This window comes from Macrobrachium nipponense, chromosome 15 (assembly GCF_015104395.2).
Source record: "Macrobrachium nipponense isolate FS-2020 chromosome 15, ASM1510439v2, whole genome shotgun sequence".
Taxonomy (NCBI): Eukaryota; Metazoa; Arthropoda; class Malacostraca; order Decapoda; family Palaemonidae; genus Macrobrachium; species Macrobrachium nipponense.
The window spans coordinates 67,838,308-67,857,480 of record NC_087208.1 but is presented as its reverse complement, the minus strand read 5'-3'; the positions used below and the strand labels follow the sequence as shown (position 1 = coordinate 67,857,480).

Genomic DNA, 19,173 nt, shown 5'->3' with positions numbered 1-19,173 from the left:
AATAACGATAAGTGCCAAAATTTCAACCTTCGGTCAACTTTGACCCTACTGAAATGGTCGAAAAACGCAATTATTGTAGCTTTTATCAGTTTTGAAATATTTTCATATAAATAACGATAAGTGCCAAAATTTTAACCTTCGGTCAATTAATTGTAAGCTAAAACTCTTATATTCTAGTAATATTCAATCATTTGCCTTCATTTTGCAGCACATTGGAAGTCTGTAGCACAATATTTCGATTTATGGTGAATTTATGAAAAAACTTTTTCCTTACGTCCGCGTGGTAACTCTTCCGATAAATTTTTTCGTGCGATTGTCCTTATGTTTGCACCATTTTAAATTAGCCATTACATAAAGTTTTATATATGGAAATGTGCGCAATTTCATGCACAATCAACTAAAAACAACCTATGGTTGTAGCTTTTATCAGTTTTGTAATATTTTCATATAAATAACGATAAGTGCCAAAATTTCAACCTTCGGTCAACTTTGACTCTACCGAAATGGTCGAAAAACGCAATTGTAAGCTATTCAATCATTTACCTTCATTTTGCAACGAGTTGGAAGTCTCTAGCACAATATTTCGATTTATGGGGAATTTATAAAAAAAAAAAAAATTTCTTACGTCCGCACGGTAACTCTTCCGAAAAAAATCAAAAATTTTTTCGTGCGATTGTTGAAATGTTTGCACCATTTAATATTAGCCGTTACATAAAGTTTTATATATGAAAATATGTGCAATTTCATGTAGAATGCAACTAAAAATGATTGAAGGTTGTAGCTTTTCTGTTTTTCGAAATATTTGCATATAAATCGCGATAAATAGAAAAAAAACCACGTTCGGTCAACTTTGACTCTTACCGAAATAGTCGAAAAACGCAATTGTAAGCTAAAACTCTTACCATCTAGTAATATACAGTCATTTATCTTCATTTTGAAACAAAATTGAAGTGTCTAGCGCAATATTTAGATTTATGGTGAATTAAAAAAAAAAAACTTTCCCTCGGCGCGCTGATTCGCGGACGCAAATCTCCGAAATGCGTACGTCGCATTCTCCTAATATATGCTCCTTTTCATATTAGGCGTTTTATAGAGTTTCATATATGAAAATGTGCGCAAATTCATGAAGAATACAAAGAAAAATATTTGAAGGTTGTAGTTTTTCTCATTTTTGAAATATTTGCATATAAAAAAATATATAAAAATTTTGACATTCGGTCAACTTTAACTCGTCCGAAATGGTAAAAAAACTGCAATTCTAAGCTAAAACTCTTACAGTATAATAATATTCAATCATTTTTCTTCATTTTGAAACAAATTGGAAGTCTCTAGACCAATATTTAGATTTAAGGTGAATTAAAAAAAAAAAACTTTTTTTTTACGTCCGTGCGTTACGAATTCATGCATCATTTTGTGATAATATTTTTTCTGTGTTGCTTTGATCGTTTTACAATGTGTTATATATCAGAATGATCGTAATTTAGTGTACAATACACCGAAAAAAAAGTAACTCGTTAGCTTGAACCGTTTTTCGCACAGCTCGATTTGAATACAATTATGTATGAATTTTTTTTTTGTCGCTACCATATATCGCATTATTTATATATGATAATGATATTTTTTTCATTTCTGATGGTTGCATACTAAACTTCAAGCAATGACAAAAAAAGAAGTCAAAATGAACTCTTAATCTTGAAAACTAAGCGTGCTGTGATTTTTTGAAAAAATTATTTTTTCCGCTTCCGCGCTCACTCCAAACCCGCCTCGGCATACGGGAGACGTTTTGGTTTTTAGGGCTTAGGCGTAAGAGGGTTAATATTAACGTACTGAGATTCCTTTAGGCTTCAGTAGTCAGCGACTTGAAGTGTAGACAAGGTCCAGCACAAAAGATCTGTAACCATGTGTTTCATAGACTCACTTTCTTTACAGAAAAATGCCCTGTGCCCAGACTTTGTTATCAAAATTTACACAACTTGTGCAAAGGTGAAGAAATAGATTTAACAGTCAGAAATCATAGTATACCAATTGCCTAAATTACAAAAATTTTCGGAATAGTATTTGTTACTCGCTTACACTGGAAAGCCCATAGAACATGTGTGAATTCAAATTTTAAAGGATTAAATCTAATAGTTGACCTACCTGGAGCTGCCCGGGAAAACTGAATGAAAGGGTATGAGTAGGGGATGGGAAGAGGGTGGGAAAGGGGAGGGAGAAAGGAGAAGGGAAGGGAAAGTGGTAGGAGGATGGAAAAAGAAAGGAAGAGGGAAGGGGTGGTGGAACTGGGCAGAGGGAAGGAGGAGGGTTGGAAGGAGAAGATAGAGGGGGAGGGTGAGGGAAGGGGAAATTACATTTCTGTATTAGGGGAGAAAAATCATCTCCGCTGAACATAAGCCCGTCTCCCTTTCAAATAAACTGCACAGCAAAGTGTAGGAGAATCATGCAAGGATCTGTCTTCAGCAAACTGCACGAATGTACTGATAACTCACTGCTGTACTATACTTCAGAAACTCCCCCTTCCTCTTCCTTCCCCCTACCCAAGGCCGTCATTCAGTTTTCCTGGGCAGTGCCAGGTAGGTCAGCTAGTATATATACTATATATATATATATATATATATATATATATATATATATATATATATAAAATAAATTATTAGCTATAAACCATCCCTGATCAAAAAATGTAGAAGTATGTTGGATCTCTGCCCACAAAGGGATCAAAGGAAATAAAGAGGTAGATAAAGCAGCCAAAGAAGCAACCCACATGACAAAGTCAAATGTGAATATCCCTGTTACTGATTAGTATGTAACACAAATAAAGGTTTTGGTATCATAAATGAATGATAATATTATGGAATGAAGAACCTGAAATAGTAAATTAAAACAAAGCCTAATGTTAAAAGAATTGAGTTCATCATATCAGAGAGAAAAACTTTCACGAGTAATTCTGACACGTCTCCGTATAAATTAAGTGTATCATAGTTCAACTAGACCACCGAGGTGATTAACAGCTCTCCTAGGGCTGGCCTGAAGGATTATTATTTTTTTTTTTTGTGGTGGCTGGGAACCATTTGGTAACTTAGCAATGGGACCTACAGCTTATTGTGGGATCTGAACCACATTATATCAAGAAATTAATTTCAATCACCAGAAAGAAATTCCTCTGATTCCTCACTGATGGTTGCGGGAAGTGAACTCAGGCTACCAGATTGATAGTCGAGTATGCAACCCACTTGTCCAGTGAGAAACCCAATAAGTTAAGTATAACTTAGTTTTACCAGACCACTGAGCTGATTAACAGCTCTCCTAGGGCTGGGCTAAAGGATTAGATTTTTTATGTGGCTAGGAACCAATTGGTGTTGTAAGGCCCATCCACGCTCTCGGTGAACTCTGTTCGATGTGACGTCAGAAGCGGAGAAACGGGATAAGGTTCTGACTTTTCCCATTTGATGTCTCATCGGACAAAGTTCATCAGGCAAAGCTCGACTGTGTAGATGGGGCTTTAGTAATGTGATTCGAACCACATTATAGTATCGAGAAATGGATTTCTAATCACCAGAAATAAATTTCTCTGTTTTCACTTTGGCAGTTTCAGGAAGTGAACTCAGGTTACCAGATTGGTAAATGAGTACAGAACCCACACTCATCCAGTGAGGAACACGTCTATGTATAAGCCATGCTCGTCTGACACATGGGCACTTAGTAAACAGCCCACATGGCACAACTCCTGAGTGCTGAGAATACAATAACAGTCAGACGTGTAGTGTATATGTTCAAAGTATGAGTAGTGATTGTTACCTTTTTTAATAAATCAGAGAAATTTCAGTCATTCCAATTAATATGGTCACGAAGAGATGTAATTTAGTTCAAGTATAGACCATTTAATGAATTTTACAAACAAAATTATTAAATGCTTCATAACTTATTCAGATTTTATTTTTTTATGTATGCATGAATACATTAGTAAATGTATTTATTATATGCATGTGTTCCAGTGTTAGTGTTTGTGTACCTTTGTGAAGTTTTTTGTTTAATTTTTACTCATTCCTCGTCAGACCGAATTAACTATTCAGTCCCAGTTCTAATCCTTCAGGACAGCTCTATGAGAGCTGAGTCAGCTTAGTGGTCAGGTTAAACTACTTTCTAATAATAATAATAATAATAATAATTTTAAGGGAGAAAACAAGTGAGGTCAATGAAATAATGGGCATAATACACACCACCAGTATCACAGAAACAAATAACTTGGCATATGCAGGAGCAAGATTAGTAGCAGAACTGATGGGGATTCGAACACCAACACCACCAGCACAACCAACCCAACAGAAACCAAAACAGCAACCTCCTTGGAAAAGGCGCCTGGAAAAGCAAATCATGGTGATGAGATCTGACTTGAGTAAACTGAAAGAGATGGCAGAAAAAAGGCTAAGAAGCAAGAAAACAAGGAAGGAACTCAATGAGAAATACAAAGTACAAGAGAGGGGACTAAACAACACAATAGAAGATGTAAAACAGAGGCTTAAGGCCAAAGCACATAAGATCCAACGGTACATGAACAGGAATAAGGGATACCAACAGAACAAACTATTCGAAACCAACCAGAAAAGACTATACAGCCAACTAAGAGGGGAAGACAACCACCAAGAAATTCCTGAAGCCGAACCAAGTAAGAGACTCTGGGAAAACATATGGAGCAATCCGGTATCACACAACAAACATGCAACATGGCTCCAGGAAGTCAAGGAAGAAGAAACAGGGAGAATAAAAAACAAAGATTCAAACAGAGATCACGACAGACCCAGTCCTGACACCAAACTAAATAAAATGCCAAAGAAACTGGAAAGCCCCATGGTTCCCGATGAAGTCCATGGATACTGGCTCAAAAACTTCAAGGCCCTACCATTCCACGAATAGCAAAACAACTCCAGCATTTATCTCAAATCACCATGCACCCAAATGGATGACCACAGGAAGAACATCCTTAGTACAAAAAGACAAGAGTAAGGGAAATATAGCCAGTAACTACAGGCCTATCACCTACCTACCAATAATGTGGAAGTTACTAACAGGTATCATCAGTGAAAGGCTATACAATTACCTAAAGGAGACAAAAACCACCCCCCACCAACAGAAAGGCTGCAGAAGGAAGTGTAGGGGCACAAAAGACCAGCTCATGATAGACCAAAATCGGAAATGAAGAACAGTAGGAGAAGGAAAACCAACCTAAGCATGGCATGGATAGACTATAAGAAAGCCTTCGACATGATACCACACACATGGCTAATAGAATGCCTGAAAATATATGGGGCAGAGGAAAACACCATCAGCTTCCTCAAAAAATACAATGCGCAACTGGAATACAATACTTACAAGCTCTGGAATAAGACTAGCGAGAGGTTAATAAAATCAGGGGGGGGGTGGGGATAGGGATCTTCCAGGGCGACTCACTGCCCCACTACTCTTCTTAGTAGCCATGATTCCCATGACAAAAGTGCTACAGAAGATGGATGCCGGGTACCAACTCAAGAAAAAGAGGCAACAGAATCAACCATCTGATGTTTATGGCCGACATCAAGCTGTATGGTAAGAGCATCAAGGAAATAGATACCCTAATCCAGACTGTAAGGATTGTATCTGGGGACATCAGGATGGAGTTTGGAATAGAAAAATGCGCCTTAGTCAACATACAAAAAGGCAAAGTAACAAAAAGGCAAAGTAACGAGAACTGAGGGGATAAAGCTACCAGATGGGAGCAACATCAAACACATAGATGAGACAGGATACAAATATCTGGGAATAATGGAAGGAGGGGATATAAAACACCAAGAGATGAAGGACACGATCAGGAAAGAATATATGCAGAGACTCAAGGCGATACTCAGGTCAAAACTCAACGCCGGAAATATGATAAAAGCCATAAACACATGGGCAGTGCCAGTAATTAGATACAGCGCAGGAATAGTGGAATGGACGAAGGCAGAACTCCGCAGCATAGATCAGAAAACCAGGAAACATATGACAATACACAAAGCACTACACCCAAGAGCAAATACGGACAGACTATACATAACACGAAAGGAAGGAGGGAGAGGACTACTAAGTATAGAGGACTGCGTCAACATCGAGAACAGAGCACTGGGGCAATATCTGAAAACCAGTGAAGACGAGTGGCTAAAGAGTGCATGGGAAGAAGGACTAATAAAAGTAGACGAAGATCCAGAAATATATACAGAGACAGGAGAAAGACAAACAGAACAGAGGACTGGCACAACAAACCAATGCACGGACAATACATGAGACAGACTAAAGAACTAGCCAGCGATGACACATGGCAATGGCTACAGAGGGGAGAGCTAAAGAAGGAAACTGAAGGAATGATAACAGCGGCACAAGATCAGGCCCTAAGAACCAGATATGTTCAAAGAACAATAGACGGAAATAACATCTCCCATATGTAGGAAGTGCAATACGAAAAATGAAACCATAAACCAAATGACAAGCGAATGCCCGGCACTTGCACAGAACCAGTACAAAATGAGGCATGATTCAGTGGCAAAAGCCCTCCACTGGAGCCTGTGCAAGAAACATCAGCTACCTTGCAGTAGTAAGTGGTACGAGCACCAACCTGAGGGAGTGATAGAAAACGATCAGGCAAAGATCCTCTGGGGCTATGGTATCAGAACGGATAGGGTGATACGTGCAAATAGACCAGACGTGACGTTGATTGACAAAGTCAAGAAAAAAGTATCACTCATAGATGTCGCAATACCATGGGACACCAGAGTTGAAGAGAAAGAAAGGGATGGATAAGTATCAAGATCTGAAAATATAAGGATATGGGATATGCCAGTGGAAATCGTACCCATAATCATAAGAGCACTAGGCACGATCCCAAGATCCCTGAAAAGGAATTTAGAAAAACTAGACGCTGAAGTAGCTCCAGGACTCATGCAGAAGAGTGTGATCCTAGAAACGGCGCACATAGTAAGAAAAGTGATGGACTCCTAAGGAGGTAGGATGCAACCCGGAACCCCACACTATAAATACCACCCAGTCGAATTGGAGGACTGTGATAGAGCAAAAAATAAAAAATAAAAAAATAATAATAATATTAATAATTATAATAAATCCACAACTTTTAAGACAAAGCTCATCATGATTTTCAGTGACTTAGTTATAAGCCTGTCCTTCATATTCCACTAAGAAAATTGGAAATTCTGATAATTCTGGTTTTAAAAACATTGGAAACAATTAAGGTTGGTTGATTGACAAGTGTTTTAAGTGTGAATGGGTATAGGAGACCTGATGTGGACCCCCTAGACAATTGCTTTAAAGTGTTAACGACCCTTGGACTTTGCCTGGTGTTTTTGTTCAAGACGACTAATAGAGGTTATCCATGGACGATACTCCCTTTGATATGTTAATTTATAGTTATTTCACATGAAAATCGCTTTTCTCTTACAGTATCAAGCTTGTTTATATGTTATAGGTTTTGCAAAATTTCTAGAATCACAAATGATTAGTTAAAAGGATTGAACATTTCTACAAATGTACTTTTTGTATAAAACTACGTCCACTAGCCGTCATCAGTCAGGGAAAGGAGAACGGCGAAAGATCTGTGGTCAGGTAGCTCTGGCTTCCCTTCAAAACGCATAAATCTTTCGCCTTTTACTAAAGATTTCCGTGGAGGGGAGCAACTCAATGAGTCTGTAAACCAGTTTTTACTGCGGTCTACCTTAAGTAGACCCTATAAGATTTCATAAGGAGTGGTTACAAATTTCTAATTGCTGATAAGAAGTTGAGTGCAAAATTTAATGTGGATGCCTGATCAGACAGCATCTCGCCAATCACAGCTGTTTACACAAATTAGAATTCAGCGTTTCTCAACCTGGGGTGCTGCAGAAAGTCTCATATGTGGCAGTAAAATATCGGTGTTTCTGTAGTGAAGGATTACGTTTGGACAAATGTATTTTTAATGCATTTTTTAAATTCAATAACATTTAACCTGGTTTTCAGGTTAAAGTTTATGAAAAACTCGTCGTACATAAGAACAACACAAATCGCATTGATGAGTATTTTTTATTGAGTTTGTCCATGATCTTTCCTTGATTTTCTTATTGTTTTTTTCCAATGCTATTGCCATAATTACTTTTTTTGTTTTGGAGAATGAACCAAATATATGATCAAGATGTACTGCGTTTTTCTTTATCCTTGTAGTAACTAGGTGTTAACCAATGGTAGGGGGGGCTGGACTGCTTTGGCCTGACCAAAATGGGTGCTGAGGTCCAAAAATGTTAAGAAACGCTGAAGCATATATATGGTGACTTATTGTTGTTCATGTCAAAAAATAGCATTTTAACAATATAGTTAATACTAAAGGTGATACAGAGGTCATTGGAACATGATTAAAAATAAAATAATAAATCATTGTTTGGGTTTTTACTAAAGATATAAATATGGTAAGCGGCATTACATTTCACATACATATTTCAAGATATATCACAATGGTGGCACGTGTAACAGACATAATGTGATTAATATTAACATACTGAGATTCCTTTAGGCTTCAGTAACCAGCGACTAAGTGTAGACGAGGTCCAGCACAAACGGTCTGTAATCGTGTGTTTCATAGACTTTCACTTCCTTTACAGAATAATGCCCTGTGCCCAGACTTTGTCATCAAAATTTACACAACTTGTCAAAGGTGAAGAAATAGATTTAACAGTCAGAAATCATAGTATACTAATTGGCTAAACCACAAAATTTTTGGTGGTAGTATTTGATACTCGCTTACACTGGAAAGTCCACAGAACATGTATGAATTCAGAGTTTAAAAGAGGATCAAATCTAATAGCTGACTACCCGGCACCGCCCGGGAAAACTGTGAATGAAAGGGTATGGGTAGGAAGAGAGTGGGGAAGGGGGGAGAGAGAGAGGAGAAGGGAAGGGAAAGTGGTAGGGGGATGGAAAAAGAAAGGAAGAGGGATGGGGTGGTGGAATTGGGCAGAGGAAAGGGATGGGAGGGTGAGGGAAGGAGAAATTACATTTCTGTATTAGAAGAGAAAAATCATCTCCGCTGAACATGAGCCTGTCTCCCTTTCAACAACAGTCGAACCTGTTATCAATTATGTGAAATAAACTGCACAGCAAAGTGGAGGAGAATTGTGCAAGGATCTATCTTCAACAAACTGCACAAATGTACAGATAACTCACTGCTGTACTATACTTCAGAATCTCCCCCTTCCTCTTCCCTCCCCCTACCCATGCCCGCCATTCAGTTTTCCTTGGCAGTGCCAGGTAGGTCAACTATATAATATATATATATATATATGTATATATATATATATATATATATATATATATATATATATATATATAGCTATAAACCATCCTCGATCAAAGCCCTATCCGATAATTTTTGTTTGGTTTAATTCCGTCAAGCCGTTTAGCCGTGATTGAATGACAGACAGACAAATGGACATAACGCCCATTATAATATTATTATGTTTCTTATCCTCTTTCTTCTCCCTGACACCCCCTTTACTCTCCCTCTCACTCTCTCTCTCTCTGTCACACTCTTCCCAACCCCAACCCCCTTTGGTGCCATTGATGTCTTACCCCCACAGTATTCGATAGTAAGTCATAATTAGTAGTATACCGAAAATTGCTACCTATGCCAAAAATTAGGTGTGATTCATTCTTGTAGAGAGTCTTCTCTATTTTTTCTGATGACGGCTTTTTCATTGTTGCTTAGACTGGCGAGCAACGAACTAAACGTCATGGTAAAATTCGGTTGAGTCATTTGGTTTATTATTGCTTATACAATTCTCTCTCTCTCTCTCTCTCTCTCTCTCTCTCTCTCTCTCTCTCTCTCTCTCTCTCTCTCTCTCTCTCCAACGCGACGTTTCTTCCTGATCCACAGGACATTATCAAAGCGATGACTGCTGAGGGACTGAATTCCAGTGGCGAGGCCTTTCTCTTATATCGTGATGTTGTGGGCTCTTGAGTAGGGTTTAGAGAACCTCTCCGGCAGGTTGAGTTTTCATTGGTTCCTGGGAAGGTGACTCATACGGCGAGCGTTTATGAGTTGCAAACCTTCTCAGGTGGGGGATATCACTGGGAGCCTCTTGATTGGCTTCTACCTAAGTGACATCACCCTTGGTATTAATCTCATAATGTGCTTCACGTCTGGTGTTGTTTGTTCCATGCACGCTGGTACTTTCGTTGAGGGGGAGGGGCGTGGTCCTCCTTTCACCGTGACCGGTTTTTCCGCCGCAGGTCTTTTCGCCGCCGGTCTTTTTGCCGCAGGTCTTTTCGCCGGTAGCACTTTTTGCCGTGAGGATTTTTGGCCGCAGAATTGAAAAAAAACCATCAACTGCCTGAAAGAAAAAAAAACGAAAAGAGTAGATTAACAAAATTATTTGATTTTGAGAGAGCAAGATACGAAAGTTTCTCTGATGTTTTTCCTAGTGCAAACGTAACCGAAAAATATATTTAGAACATAGCCAAAAATATATTTAGAAAAGTAGTTGATTATGGCCATAACGTGCGTTACCAAACGGACAGTGAATTCAACACTTTGGTGAAATGCTTTGCAGCACTTGCTTTTCTGCCTCCTAGCGACGTCATTGACGGGTTTGAGGAACTAGTCGACAATGACGATTTGCCTCAAGACCTGATATCATATTTCGAAACCAATTACATTGGTGGTGTAAGAGGCAGAGGACCTTGTCGACGGAGAGTTGCCCCAACATTTCCAGTGAAACTGTGGAATGTTTATGAAAGGACATTGAACAATTTACCTAACACCAACAGCGTTGAAGGGTTCCATAATGCATTGCAAAGTTCGGTAACAAATACACACCCAAATATTGGAAAATTACTCTCAATTTTAAAACAGGAAGAGTATCTGGCTAGGAAGAAAAGAACTGACATCGAACAAGGCGAAGCACCGTACAAGAAGAAAACTTACAAAGATGTTTATTTACGAATTCTGAACGTAAACTTTATTATTTACGGTGTATCGCAATGAATATGCATTCATTTTGATATTGAAAAGAAAATTAAACTTTTTATTTCCTTTTTAAATATGATGCTACTTTACAATGAAATATCAATGTTGAATTGCACCTTATATTTTTAAATGGATAAACTTTGTACTTTTAATAAATAAATGAATAAATTTTGTACTTTATAATCTTTATTTACTTTCCTTTTCAGTAAGAATTAGTACCTAAAACTTATGAAATACAATATTTATTGCTATATGGATAAGAGAGAGAGAGAGGATTTAATATTATGGCCACTGGCGGTTTAAACACTGCTAGTTTAAAATATCAAAGTATTGAAGCTAGTTGTAATGTATTTTTTTAACGCTTGTTGTTTTGAAATGTTTATAGTATTGAAACTACTTGTAATGTAATTATTTAAGTGAATAAGTGAAAGGAGATGATTATCAAGATAGAGAGTGTGTGTCTTGGGTAATTTTTTTCTCTACTCTTTTCGTTTTTTTTTTTTTAATGGGCTTTTCTTTTTTCAATTCTGCGGCCAAATATCCTCATGGCAAAAAGTTCTAACGGCCAAAAAAACCTAGAACCTCCTCACACACGTCGGTATCAGGAACACTTCTTGAGTGGTATTAAGGGGAGGCTTTTGCTCAAGGATAAGCAGTGCTTCCAGGAGGCGCAGACATCGTGGGTCAGAGGCTCTCCCGATGATTTTGACATTCCTGATGATGTCGTCTCTCGTGATGTCTTTATGGTGTACTGCAAGGGCGTGCTGCCTAATGGCGCCCTCCTGGGGGTGGCAGAAGATCCTTTTAGACAGGCGCATCGTCGTCCTGCTGATGTAAATCCCAGGGCATCCTTGGGCAGGGCATACGCATCAGTAGACAACGTTGGACTGCTTTAGGGGGTCTCCTACGGGCGGGGAGGGGTTGTTCTTACTCCAGAGGTCCTTTGTACACTGATTCTTATAGTAAATAATGTGATTCTTATAGTAAAAATAGTGAGGGACACTTCCCTTCCTCCATATGGTGGACGTGTTCCTCTATTATTTTCTTCATAGCTGCTTCATCCTCCTTGTATTGGTGGTGCATGAAGGCTTTGTAGAAAAGTTTTATATTCTCCCGGGGGTGGAATGTTCCTTCTCTCTTCCTCCGTCATGTGCCACTTGTCAAGGGCGGCTCATGTTTCTTAGTTTACGAGTTTATTCGAGTACCCATTATTAATCAGCATCTGGGATGCTCGGTGGAGTTCGAGGTGCGTGTCCTGCCACGTCGAACAGTGTGAGAGGGCCCTCCTGACGAAGGCCCTGACAGTGGTGGTCTTGAACTGCGCAGGACACTTAGACAAAGTCCAAGGTTTGTAGCTTTGGTGTAGACTGTTGTCATTAGCATCTGATTCATCTTCGTGACAAGGACATCGAGGAAGGGGAGCCAATCGTTGCTGCTATACTCGACGGTGAAGTTGAGTGCGCTGTGATGCAGGAACTGCTGTCGAAGGGCTTCTACCTCATCCTTGGAGTCGGCTTGTACGAAGATGTCATCGATATAGCGTCCGTATGTGCGGGGATATCTATGTTGCGAGAAGACCCTTTCTTCCACTTCTCCCATGTAGAAGTTAGCAAAGAGGACTCCTAAGGGGGACACCATCGCTACACCGTTCTTTTGTCGGTACATCTGTCCTTGGTGGGTGGTGAAAGGGGCTCTCTTTGTACAGATATCCAGAAGGGTTCTTAACGAGTCTTCTGGGATGTTCAGGGGTCTCATATCGGGATTCCTATTTACCCACTCCATGATGATCCCTATTGTCTCGTCGACTGGGATGTTGGTGAAAAGGGACTCAACGTCTAAGGACGCCATGGTTCCCGCACTGGAGGAGTCGCGCATCTTCTCCAAAAATTCCACCAATGAGATGAGGCAGTACCTGAAGGGGATATATGGAGTTAAGAATTTTATTAAGGCGTTTGGCCAGGGTGTAAGTCAGGGCGGGCGTTTGGCTGATGATCAGGCGTAGGGGGTTGCCTTCCTTGTGGGTCTTCACGTTCCCGTATAGGTAGCTGAGGCTGTAGCCACCTTGGCATTCGTAGTGGCATTCACGGCCATGATGACCCGGTTGGCGTCACGTTTGATGTCTTCAGTCGGGTTCTTCATAAGTCTCTGGAACTTAGAGACATCAGACAGGATGGCGTCGTGTTTCTTGAAGTATTCCGAGGTGCTGATGAGCACAAACACGGCTCTTGTCTGACGCTTAACGAGTTGTCTTCTCTCTTCTTCAGATCTGCGGCTGCCTCTTTCATCTCTTTGATGTAAATACTGCTCGAGTTTGACCCCCTGTACGTAAGGGCCTCTGCTAGCAGAAGAGGTTGAAGGGCATCCATCGTTGTCAGGATCTTCTTGGCTTCCAACTGCTGAATCGAGTTGAGGAGTATCTCAATCTCCAGGTGTTTCTTGTGTTTCTTCAGCTTCGACATGAAGTGGCAGCCAAACGCCCACCCCAACTTACGCCCTGGCCAAACGCCTTAATAATAATCTTAACCCTTAGACATTGAGTCCATTTTCACCAACATCCCAGTCGATGAGACAATAGGGATCATCATGGAGCGGGTATATATGATTCCTGATATGAAACCCCCAAACATTTCAGAAGACTTGTTAAGATCCCTTCTGGATATCAGTACAAAGAGAGCCCCTTTCACTACCCACCGAGGACAGATGTACTGCCAAAAGGATGGCGTAGCGATGGGGTCCCCCTTAGGAGTCCTCTTTGCTAACTTCTACATGGGAGAAGTGGAAGAAAGGGTCTTCTCGCAACATAGATGTCCCCGCACATACGGACGCTATGTTGATGACATCTTCGTACAAGCCGACTCCGAGGATGAGGTAGTAGCCGTTCAACAGCAGTTCCTGCGTCACAGCGCACTCAACTTCACCATCGAGTATAGCAGCAACGATCAGCTCCCCTTCCTCGACGTCCTTGTCACGAAGACGAAGCAGAAGCTAACAACAACTGTCTACACCAAAGGTACAAACCTTGGATTTTGTCTAAATGGAGATAGCAAGTGTCCTGCGCAGTTCAAGACCACACCTCGAACTCGACCGAGCATCCCAGACGCTGATCAATAATGGGTACTCGAATAAACTCGTAAACCAAGAAACACAAGCTGCCCTTGAAAAGTGGTACATGACGAAGAAAGAGAGAAGGAACATTCCACCCCCGGAGGATATAAAACTTTTCTACAAAGCCTTCATGCACCACCAATACAAGGAGGACGAAGCAGCCATGAAAATAATAGAGGAACATGTCTGCCCTATGGAGGAAGGAAAGAGAGTGTCCCTCATTATTTACTATAAGAATCGCCGTATGAAGGACCTCCTGATGAACCACAACCCCTCCCCGTTGTTTATTGATACATATGCCCTGCCCAAGAATGCCCTAGGATTTACATCGGCATGACGACGATGCGCCTGTCTAAAAGGATCTGCCACACCTAGGAGGGCGCCATTAGGCAGCACACCCTTGCAGTACACCAGAAAGACATCACAAAAGCCTCCCCTTAATACCACTCAAGAAGTGTTACTGATACTGACGTGTGTGAGGAGGACCATGCCCCTTCCCCCAAAGGAAAGTACAGTGGTACCTTGAGATACGAAAGGTTCAACTTACAAAAAACTCGAGATACAAAAGCAAATACGAAAAATTTTACGGCTACATACAAAAATTGTTCAAGATACGAAAGGTTTTTGCTGTAAAGTCCGAGATTCGCCCGGACCACCGATAACAATTTTGAAACTCGTGCGCCGCCAACTGAGTAGACTCGCCACCATCCTCCCACTCTCCCCATTGGTTCCTGATGCTAGTCACCGCCATTAGATCCTTCTCTCCTATTGGTCAGCATCCCTCTTATGGTGCACCTACGTAGCGGCGTGCTTCTTTGGCCATTGCACGACATCATCGGTATCGTAAGCACGTGGTATTCGTTCATTCTAACGATTTCGTTTATTAACGTAAATTAGTTAGTGATTTCTTTGTAGTATACTTTATCATGTTGTGTGAGAACTTTACTACATATGTATACTTACTACATAACATAATTACGTACAGTATATACGTAGTCATGGGTCCCAAGAAAGTTGAAATTCACGGAAAGAAGAGGATGCTCTCTTTGGAGACGAAGATGGAGATTATCAAGAAGTATGAAGCTGGTATGTGATTGAGTTTGATCGCCAAGGAATATGGCCGAAATCCATTGACAATAGGCACCATCCTTAAGCAGAAGAATGTCATCAAAGCAGCTACACCTTCCAAGGGCGTCACTATTTTGTCCAGCAAGAGGACCCACGTGCACGATGAAATGGAAAGGCTTCTTCTCGTCTGGATAAAAGACAAAGAAATCGCTGGCGATACGATAACGGAGACGGCAATCTGCCACAAGGCCAGCGCTATTTTCGGTGATTTGATTGCCCAGACCGAAGACGAAGGAGGAGAAGGGACATCAACGCCAACCCCAGAGTTCAAGGCTTCGCATGGGTGGTTCAAGAAATTCCGTAAACATACTGGCATCCATTTGGTGATGCGGCATGGGGAGGCGGCCAGCTCAGACACGAAAGCGGCCATAGCCTTTAAAAAGACGTTCGAAGAGATGACAATCAAGGAAGGCTACAGTTCTCAGCAAGTCTTCAACTGTGATGAGACTGACTTTGTTCCAATGCCAGTGGGGATTGCAAGGTGAAGCCCCTACTTGTGTATCATTCCGAGACTCCTCGAGCCTTCAAGGCCCACAAAATGCTTAAGGAGAAGCTTCCAGGGATGTGGAGGGCTAATGCAAAAGCCTGGGTAACGAGGCTTTTGTTCACGGAGTGGGTAAATCTGTGTGTCGGATCGATGGTGAAGAAATATGCATTCGACTCATCGACCAAGCTTGGCAGGAGGTTTCGAGGGGAACCTTGAATTCCTCGTGGAGGAAACTCTGGCCTGATGCCGTATCCGCCCGAGACTTCGAGGGATTTGACGTGGGTGGCTGGTGCTGCAGATTCAGAAACAGTTGACGATCCTGAAACTGTTTCGCAACCAGATCTTGACGAGATTGTTGCACTCGGCAAGTCCATGGGGTTGGTCGTCGACGAGGACGACATCAATGACCTTCTCGAGGAGCACCAAGAGGAGCTTACGACAGATGACCTGAAGGAGTTGGAGGCCATGCAACATAACGTCGTTCAAGAGGAGTTCTCTTGCAGCGGCGAGGAGGAAGACGACGACCCTATGACAACGGCAGAAATTAAGGATGCTTAGCTCTTTTTCATAAGGTGCAATCATTCGTAGAAAAGAGACACCCCGAAAAGGTTTACACAGGTCGTATGCTTGCACAGTTCGATGACGTTTGCCTGAGTCGTTTCAGGAATATTGTCAAAAGTAGGCAGAAGTAATCTTCCTTGGATAGTTATTTTTTAAAGAGGCCTTTAGTAGGAGTAGTAAGCAAAAAGGAAGAACCAAGTGATACTAAAAAACAGAAAGTTGAAAGTGGTTAAAAAGCTGAAATTTTGTTAAAAAAAAAGAAAAAAAAGACAAATTATAAAGTTAAAAAAATGTAAAAATCAAAAAAAGATAATTTTTTTTTTTTTTTTTATTTTAAGTTTTTTAATGTGTTCCGTAAAGTTAAGTGTGCATACGTATCTGCCATTTGTCTTCCTCTTCTGTCTCCACTTTCGGAGATAGCCTCACTCGAAAGGTAAGCTTCCACATTTTACTACATACTTACATATGTATGTACAGTATTTCTTGTATACCATGTACACTATACACTTTACAGGTATATTAGCAGTACGTATTAAGTTAGGTATTGAATGGTCCAAATTGTTGTAGTATTTCATTGTTTATAGGACAATTTAGCTTTAATATGAAATTTACTGGGGTGCTTTTGGAGGGCTTGGAACAGATTAGCCATTTTACATGTAAAATGCAGTCCAAGATACGAAAAGCTCATGATACGAAGGCCGCCCCAGAACGGATTAATTTCGTATCTCGAGGGACCACTGTACCAGCGCGCATGGAACAAACAACACAAGACGTGAAGCACATTATGAGAATAATACCAGGGGTGACGTCACTCAGTTAGAAGCCAATCAAGAAGCTCCCAGTGATATCCCCCACTTGAGAAGGTCTACAAGACTCGTAAATGCTCTCCGTATGAGTCACTTTCCCAGGAACCAATGAAAACTCGACCTGCCAGAGAGGTTCTCTAAACCGTACTCAAGAGCCCGCAACACCACAATATAAGAAGAAGGACTCGCCACTGGAATTCAGTCCCACAGCAGTCATTGCTTGATAATGTCCTGTGGATCAGGAAGAAACGTCGCGTTGGAAAGAGAGAGAGAGATACCTACGTGTGTGAGGAGGACCACGCCCCTCCCCCCCAATGAAAGTACCAGCGCGCATGGAACAAACAACACCAGACGTGAAGCACATTATGAGAATAATAACAGGGGTGACGTCACTCTGGTAGAAGCCAATCAAGAAGCTCCCAGTGATATCCCCCGCCTGAGAAGGTCTACAAGACTCTCAAACCCTCGCCGTATGATATGAGTCACCTTCCCTGGAACCAATGAAAACTAGACTCGCCGGAGAGGTTCTCTAGACTGTACTCAAGAGCCCGCAACACCACGATATAAGAAGGACTCGCCACTGGAATTCAGTCCCACAGCAGTCATTGCTTGATAATGTCCTGTGGATTAGGAAGAAACGTCGCGTTGGAAAGAGAGAGAGAGAGAGAGAGAGGAGAGGCGAGATAGAGAGATGGATGAGAGAGAGCGAGAGAGAGAGAGAGAGAGAGAGAAGGAAGAGAGAGGAGAAGAGAGAGAGAGAGAGAATTGTATAAGCAATAATAAACCAAATGACTCAACCAAATTTTACCATGCCTTTGGTGCATTGCTCGCCAGTCTAAGCAACAACGAGAAAGCCATCATCAGAAAAATAGAGAAGGCTCTCTTCAAGATTAATAGTGCTGAAGCAGCAATCATTTTTAACAAAACGTGTCTATGAGAGGGTCTCCTTCCGAAGTATGATTAATTCATAATGTTGTTAAGTCTACAGACTGAACCAGCCCCATTTTGGGGAAGGTGCCCTACCTCCTCCGGCGCCTTTGGTGCCTTTGGTTGCTTGAAATCCCATTATAAAACCTCTTAGGGGTTCCCACTGTAACTTTGCCAAGTTTCATGCCCGTCGGACCAGCCGTTTGCAGTGATTGAATGACAGACGGACTGACGGACATAACACCCATTATAGTAAGATTAGAGGATCATCAAACACTTCTTGGGGAGCCAATAGATAAACCCTTACATTACTCTATAAAGCAACAGTGCTGTCTATATAAGTGCCTTTAATAGTAAAATCTCCTCCCTCTTGGACAGTAAATAAAATGCAAATTTGTACACACCTGAAATATAAAAAGTTACCCATTTACATCAGAGCACCAAATGTAACATACAACAGAACATATTTAAACCAGTAAGGTCCACATTATGCAATATAGTATGAATTATCTAAATCAGAAAACGGAGTGGGGGATATACTGCAGTATCACAAAACAAAAATTATCAGTTCTCACTACCTAATAATGCTTCAGTATTCACAGCAGAGTTGTGTGCAATTTCATCAGCTATAAAAATAATTAAAGAAACATCATTGAATAATTTTGTGACTTTTAGTGACTCAAGGAGTGCTATAGAAGCTATTCAGTGTTGCAAACAAAAAATAATATCGTACAACAAATTAGATTATATCTCCAGAAGTTATATAATAAAGGAAAAAGGTAGAAGTATGTTGGAACCTTGCTCACATAGGGATCAAAGGAAATGAAGAGGTAGATAAAGCAGCCAAAGAAGCAACCCACATGACAAAGTCAAATGGGAATATCCCTGTTACTGATTAGTTAACACAAATAAAGGTTTTGGTATTGTAAATGAATGGCAATATTATGGAATGAAGAACCTGAAATAGTAAATTAAAACAAAGCCTAATGTTAAAAAAATTGAGTTCATCATATCAGAGAGAAAAACTTGCATGAGAAAATTCTGACATGTCTCCGTATAAGTTAAGTATATCATAGTTCAACCAGACCATGGAAGTGATTAACCCTTAAACGCCTAAGCGGTATTTCAGAAATCGTCTCCCGTATGCC

The 19,173-nt window shown here is 40.7% G+C and overlaps 1 protein-coding gene and 1 non-coding gene across 2 annotated transcripts in view; both read left to right on the top strand.

Annotated features, from left to right (window-relative positions):
- The window catches only part of LOC135195037 (BLOC-1-related complex subunit 5-like), a 579,421-nt gene that overhangs the window by 85,067 nt on the left and 475,181 nt on the right, over window positions 1-19,173 (top strand).
- Window positions 7,625-7,745, top strand: LOC135195120 (U5 spliceosomal RNA). Its single transcript, XR_010310085.1, has one exon. It is a non-coding gene; the product is annotated as a U5 spliceosomal RNA (small nuclear RNA).